Below are 7239 nucleotides of genomic sequence, written 5' to 3'. Positions count from 1 at the left end.
TTTACTTTTGCTTTAAAAAAAAGGATTTCATAGAAATTTGGATGTCATTTGGTTTAATAAAATATAGTTTAATAAAACATTCTTAAGTAAAATTTTTGATTTTTGTGGGAAATTAATCGTTTAGATTAATCGACAGATTAATCGAAATAAAAGTTAGTGGCAGTCCTACTTCCAGGAAACTTCAGTTTATCTTTCCATAAGATAACATCCATAGTAACATCCAACTCAGTCACTTCCATTTATCAATCTTTTGCACTTCATCCATTCATTGAATCCATTTAGTAGTTGTTAGTTACTCTTGTCTATCCCTTTGTTAATAAAACCTTTTTTATTACACTTGTGTCTTCCTTGTGTTGATAATACAGTTAAAAGGCTCTACAAGTTAACGATATCTCACAAATCCTATAATTTAATTGTAATTCTTATTTATTCAACAGTCTTCCATGATTGTTCTTTATTGTCAAGGTGCAATTCCTTGGCTGGTGCCCCGTAAAATAGTATGACCAAGACTAAATATTAATATTAATATTTAAGCCCAAAGCCATTACACTGGTGGTGCTACTTAAATCTAAAATCACCACATTTAGTGGTGCCCCGTGTTAGGCTTTCTAACATCTGATATCTCTACACTTCAGAAGGTCTAAAGATTGACCCAGAGAAGGTGAGAGCCATATTGGAGATGCCCAGATCGTCAGATGTGAAGGGCTACAGAGATTATTTGGAATGGTGAACTATGTCCAAATTTTGTGCACGCTTGGACACATTAAGACAACTGACACACAAAGATGTGGTATGGGAGTGGACTGATGTACAGGAATTCAATAAATTGAAACAAATTATTTCCTCAGCATCTGTTTTGAAGTACTACAATCCAGAAGACGAACTGGTTCTTCAGTGTGACTCCTCCGAGACAGGACTGGGTGTAGCACTTTTACAGGCAGGACAACCAGTTGCTTTTTGCAGCAGAGCCACAGAAAAAGGGTATGCTCAAATAGAGAATTAGAATTCATGTAGAATTCAAATAGAGAAGAGAATTCATGCAACACACCTAGGCATTGAGGAGCTTACGCAGAGCAAGAGACACTGTATACTGGCCTGGAATGAGTGTTGCCATTAGAGCATATTTCGGGAAATGTGCTGTTTGCAGAACTGTAGATGTAAGACATCATAAAGAGATAGTGTGCGCACATGACATTCCTATGAGGGCACGGGCAAAAGTGGGAACAGATTTATTTTCATTCAACAACAGAGCGTCTCTCATCAGAGTTGACGGTTTCTTCAACTTCTGGGAAATTGACCATCTCACTGACACCAGCTGAGTGATAAGCAGAGTGATACACAAGTTAAAGGCCTATTTTGCATGACACAGGGTCCCAGACACCGTAATCTCTGATAATGGGGTATCACTGATACAATTTGATGTCTTGACAGAATTTACGAAATGACTTAAAATGTGGACAAAGTTTGATAGTCTCTGACAGCACAGATTAAAATTTTATGTCCATACAATAAAAGTTATAGATATTATAAAAAAAAAATTAAACAATACCTTTTTTTATTTTTTTGTCTCATTCTAAGGATGACAACCCCCTACAGTCGCACGGCACCACTTCGAATCAGGTGTGTTGCAACCTGCTTTGACATTTGTAATGGACAGGAATAAAATACGTCGGCACATATAAGTTAACCACTTTATGTGCACTCACCGATGGGGAGCCAGTATATGTCAGTAAAAAATGGTAGTGACAAAGAATTTGAAGAGGGGCAGTCATATAGTTAAAAACTTCACCCTCTCTCACAAATATGGGCGGCCATGCTTGTTTGTCAAATCAAGCAACAATTAAATTAAATTTAATTAAACGACTCCACTGGCCATAACAGAGGAGGCCAAAAGAGCAGCAAAAGAGGCCCTCTGTCCACCTTCCCCACTAAAGACTGGTGAAGAAGATGACATCTTTTCAAACATGAGCTACGGGAGTCTGCAGGGGCAGATAGAAAAATTTAGTGACTTTAAAAGCATAACTGAATATGTAGTACAGTTATCCTGATTTACTTACTATAAGCAACTGTAAAAGCTATAAGGGGCTTTTCCACACGAGAAACATTTTCATAATTCCTTGAACTACTGTATTGGCGGGCATACTTACTTTTTGGCACGTGTGTCCCACAGGAACTGGGAATGATTTTAGGGTCAGAATAGGGTTTAAACCTTTCGCATGCCATAAGAAACAACTACACAGTATTTTAAAGTGTTACAAGACATAAACGTACAAAAATGTTCATGTTTATAACATTTACCTGTCACCTTTGTCTGCAGTGTTGTGTTCTTTTCTCAGCCTCGATGATATGTAGTCCTCCTTTTCTTTTTCAATCGTCTAATTTATATGCCTACATTCCATCTCTGTAAGACCGAAACCTAGTTCCTATAACTACCCAGTGCAAAAGCCCCTATTGTACTTGTGTTTCTCAATCATGGTCCTGGAGTCAGCTAACAGGCTTATCTGACATACACAATTTGGGTGAATTAATCTTGATTGGGAATACATTATAAGAAATACACTCAAAATATTCAGTGTTGAGGGATTCTTGGACCAGCACTGAGAAACAATCCTCACCTGTATTGCCCTCACCTGTGTGTCATTTTCCAGGTAGAGTGGCCAGGATGACCAGAGCACAGGTGTCCATCCTGGACCTGTGCATCAAATGTGGATCCACAGTATAGAACATTTCACTGTGGTGAGAAGAGGCACTGAGTGAGCTCTATCTGTGCGTTCACACCGCCGGCGGCGAGAGCGTCAAAACTGCGTCTGCACTTCACACGCGTATGCTCGCGGGCGCGAATTAACAATCACAAACGGCTGCATTCGAGTCTTCAAGGCATTTTAGGACACAACATCGTCAAGTAAGTAACTTTAACGAATGTTACAGTATTCACTGTAGTTGTCCGCTAGTAAAAACATAGTTTTATCAGTCATTATCCGTGTATGCCATTGTTTTGCGGTTACTACAGTTCAGTGGATCAGGAGGCGCTGGCTGTGTGACTGAGTGGAGGCGGGACTAATTTGCATATTAATAGATCCGCGTATAGTAAATGAGGCAAGGGTGTAGAGTTACATTCAAGCTATTTTAAGGAATGAGAAAATTATTTTCACAAGAAAAAACATTTAAATATGTAATTTTAATGATCAAAGATAAGTTTTAAGGGATAAAATATTTGACTACAGGGGGACTTTAAGACATTAATATGTCCCTTTGTGTATAGCTTGTCACTTTTATTTAGAGAAAACTTAAAAACATCTACCAGTCATAAGATTTGCGTCTTCCTTTAATTTTATTTTTAACAACATCAGTTTTCCACAGCATTTCTATGAACAACAAAAAAAATGTTGTGTCATTTAAATCTACCAATCAATATAAATTCAATTTGAATGAATGGGATTCCGTGCCGTTTCATGCTGCATTCCAAGCTTCAAAACGAATCCAGACACACTAAACATATCATAAAAGTAGCCAAAACAACTGGCAGTCCTCCAAGTTATACAATAGATTTGTTTAATGAATGGACCAAACTTTAAGTGATTACTTCACTGATAATCCTCTCTATGGAGAAGCGATCGGCACAAAAGAATTGCCGAGTCAAAATTGACAGGGCTCGTTTCCCAAAGCAACTACAGTCGCAAGTAACTTATAGTTCAGTGTAATTTGCCAAACACAGTTCGCTAACGATGCTTTTGGGAAACACACCCCAGATCTATCCAGTTTAATGCGAACCATTCACACTGGTTTCATTAAACAAAATAAATGATTAATTTGAAAGATTGAATCAAAAGAATCCTCTGTTCACGAATCGGATCATGAACTTGCATTACCGCGCCAAAGATAATCTATTCTTGAACATTTAGAATGAATAAAGATTTCAAGTTCATCTGTAAAGCACACAAAGCTATCGTTTGACTTTATAAACTTTTATTTCATGCATGATTCGTATGGATCTGTTAACTGAATGCAAAGTGTGAATTCTAGGTGAATTCGTTGTAATTTTTCAATTAAATTCTTAGAAATATTAAACGTAAAGATAACAATTCAACACTCAAAATATGAGAAAATTGAAACATTTTATCCAGTAACTTGTTTTTCTAAGATCAAGAACAACTTCCCTCAAGATGCTTTTTCAGATTAGACGTTGAATCCTTCGATGCTGATATAAATCTGAAAAAGGACGTAACATCAATGCAATGCCTTCCTGCAACAAAATTTAAAATAGTCTTTGTATTTCCAAGAGAGAAATGCATTACATGAATGGCTTTCTGTTGTGTCATCCATTTTTGTGTCGTGATGAGCGTATGCACTCTCACTAAAGAGTTGCTAAATGAACAGGCTGCTGCACGCAGGTTTTTTTTTTTTTCCAACGGAGAATCAGTTGCCTTATTGGTTAAAATCTCCAAACTGTTTACTTAAATATTAAATTAAGAAATGACATTACCAACGTGATTACTTTGAATTTTAATCTAAAATACTTTTCGGATGTAACTGTAATTTGATTACCACCTGTTTAAAATGTAATTATAACAAAATACAGTTACTCATATTTTGTATTTTAAAAACGTAATGCCATTACATGTATTTTGTTACTCCCCAGCCCTGTGCGCGGATGAGCTAAAATGTCACCCGCATCCGCTGCTTCAAATAAATTATCCACCCGCCACCCATCCGCAACTATAATTTTCTTTGATATAGATATCCGCACCCGACCCACAACCGATCGTCACTTTAAAGGGTTAGTTCTCCCAAAAATGAAAATTAGCCCATAAATTACTCCCCCTCAAGTCATCTTAGGTGTATATGACTTTCTTCTTTCAGACGAATCAAGTCGGAGTTATATTAAAAATTGTCTTTGATATTTCAAGCTGTTTAATGCCACTCAGCGGGTGTTGCATGCGTTTTTGTAAGAAAAATATCCATATTCAAAACGTAATAATCACTTTAATGTAGCTTGCTCTCACTGTACACTGGAAGCAGTTCTGGGGGAATGACCTATGAGGTCAGAGCTGCGCATGCGCCAGTGAGTCTCGTGAAAACCAACGTTTGCTAAAGTAAGGAAACTTTGCTTCCTTTGCTCCTGTTACCAAAGGAAAACCAGTCTGCTCTTGGCTTCTATCGAAATCCTCCGACATTCTTCTTTACAAATCCTCGTTTTGTACTTCTAATTAGTAACCGTTGTTTTGTTTTGATCTCTCCCCTGCGCTTCCGCGTGCGTCACTTCTGAGCGGAGCATGCAAAGCTGACCTTATACGTCATTCCCCCGGAAGTGCTTCTAGTGTACAACAGTGAGCGCAAGCTACATTAATGTGATTATTACGTTTTGAATATGGATATTTTTCTTACAAAAACGCATCGATTCGCTACAGAAGGCCTTTGTTCACCCCCCGGAGCCAAAGAAGAAAGTCACATACACCTAGGATGACTTGAGGGTGAGTAATTTATGGGCTAATTTTCATTTTTGGGTGAACTAACCCTTTAATGACTGTAATTCTTTGTTTTAAGCATGATGTTATGTTATGGTCAGTGGATCGTTCATTTTTAACATCAGATTCAGTGACGTTAGAACTAATCTGCGAATCTCATAGTAAAATAATATGCTGATCGTAAGATGCTTTTAAATGAACATTTATTTATAAACAAAAGTTTGTCTTGGGCCAGATTAGCCTACATTTTCTCAATAAAATAAACACAGGCTTTACTCCCTTCAGACTTTGTGCTTTGCATGTTGCAGTGACTGTAACGGCGATATTCAAACACACACAAATGACTGGATAACGGCAAATTTTTTTGCCCCGTCTGCTCAAATAATTTGGAATATTATACTGCAACTTTCTAAACAGATACACAGAGTAACAATTAAGAACTTTTTTCCCAAAAACAGATATAGAACTACATATAGATATGCCTATAGATAACAAAACCGTGCCAATTCTGCCTAAATGCAAGTTATGTTTTTTTATTTTTATTACTTGGCCTTTTCCTTTGCACTGCGCAAAAACAGAATAGCAGTTACTGTGTCAGGATTCAGTTGATTCCGCCTCGCCTCTAAAACGCAGCTGCTGCACTAAATGAGCGTTCGCTCGCACCGCTTGTTGCAGGAATGTATTTTAGTTAAATGTAGTTAATATTTGCATCATTAATGATTGATCTCATCCACCCGCGACACACCCGCAATTAATCAGAATGCATTTTTTTATTACCCGACCCGCGGATTATCGGCAGCGCCTGCGGATATAACCGCCATCCGCGCATCACTACAAGGTACACAATATATGCTGCACAACACTCATCCACACAAATATTTAGAATAGGGTTGCTCATATTGACTGGTTAGCCTTCAATGGACAGTAAAAATTTGACTAATAGTATAAGTTAAACTGTCTGAAAAGTAATTAAATAAAAATGTAATGCAGTTTAACAATTGACTTATTGACATTTTAGTAGTTTGAAACAAAATATTGTATAAGAAATTTTAAAAATACAGGAATAAATCTGTAAAATAACAGAAAAATTACTGGCAGCTCATTACTGGTTTTCGTACCGTAATTTACATCATCGACCCAGACATAATTCTTGACTTCTCAGTGTGAATTAAATCACTTTTTTTGGCGCATTTTACCCGTAAAAGATAACCTGCTAAAAATTAAGATTGATGTGGTTTGGATTCAGTAAAAAGTGCTTGGAAAAAAATATGACCAGAATATCAAGTTGCACAATAATTTTGCACACACACACAGTACTGTGCAAAAGTCTTAAGCCATAAACACACTGCACGATTTTCACCTCTCCCAGAAAGATTGGCATCATGAAACAATCGTGGCGATTTCTGTGATCGTGGCTCCTACTCGGTGCTCTTATGTCCAGGGTTTGAAATTAACACCCGCCAAATGCAGGTAAAAATCAGCTGTGGCGGGTAACGCTGTCAAATCACTAGCCAATTTGGCGGGTTACTTTTCGTAAGTTATGTTCACTCATTAATTTCTTGGGGAAGTTCATGCAAGCCAAATCTGTGTAGGTTTAGCGCAAATACTGAACTCGTGAGACATTGAGTATATTGCAAAAACCAAACAAACACACCTACAGAGGCACACATACGCGACGTGATGAAGTCTTAACACAGGCTTTAGTGCGCATGCGCATTTAGAGTGCGTTCTTTCACTGCATGATTCAGTCTATTAATATGCATTAAGAATGATC

At 37.4% G+C, this 7239-nt stretch overlaps 1 long non-coding RNA gene across 1 annotated transcript in view; it reads left to right on the top strand.

Annotated features, from left to right (window-relative positions):
• The window catches only part of LOC107677744 (uncharacterized), a 13936-nt gene extending 12976 nt beyond the window's left edge, over positions 1-960 (top strand). The window contains exon 3 of the long non-coding RNA XR_001632882.1: positions 951-960. This is a non-coding gene — a long non-coding RNA (uncharacterized LOC107677744). The remainder of the gene's footprint in view (positions 1-950) is intronic.
• Positions 961-7239: the final 6279 nt, after the last annotated feature.

The sequence above is a fragment of the Sinocyclocheilus anshuiensis genome, unplaced genomic scaffold, assembly GCF_001515605.1.
Source record: "Sinocyclocheilus anshuiensis isolate Anshui unplaced genomic scaffold, SAMN03320099.WGS_v1.1 scaffold1001, whole genome shotgun sequence".
Taxonomy (NCBI): domain Eukaryota; kingdom Metazoa; phylum Chordata; class Actinopteri; order Cypriniformes; family Cyprinidae; genus Sinocyclocheilus; species Sinocyclocheilus anshuiensis.
This window is presented reverse-complemented; position numbering and strand designations above follow the sequence as displayed.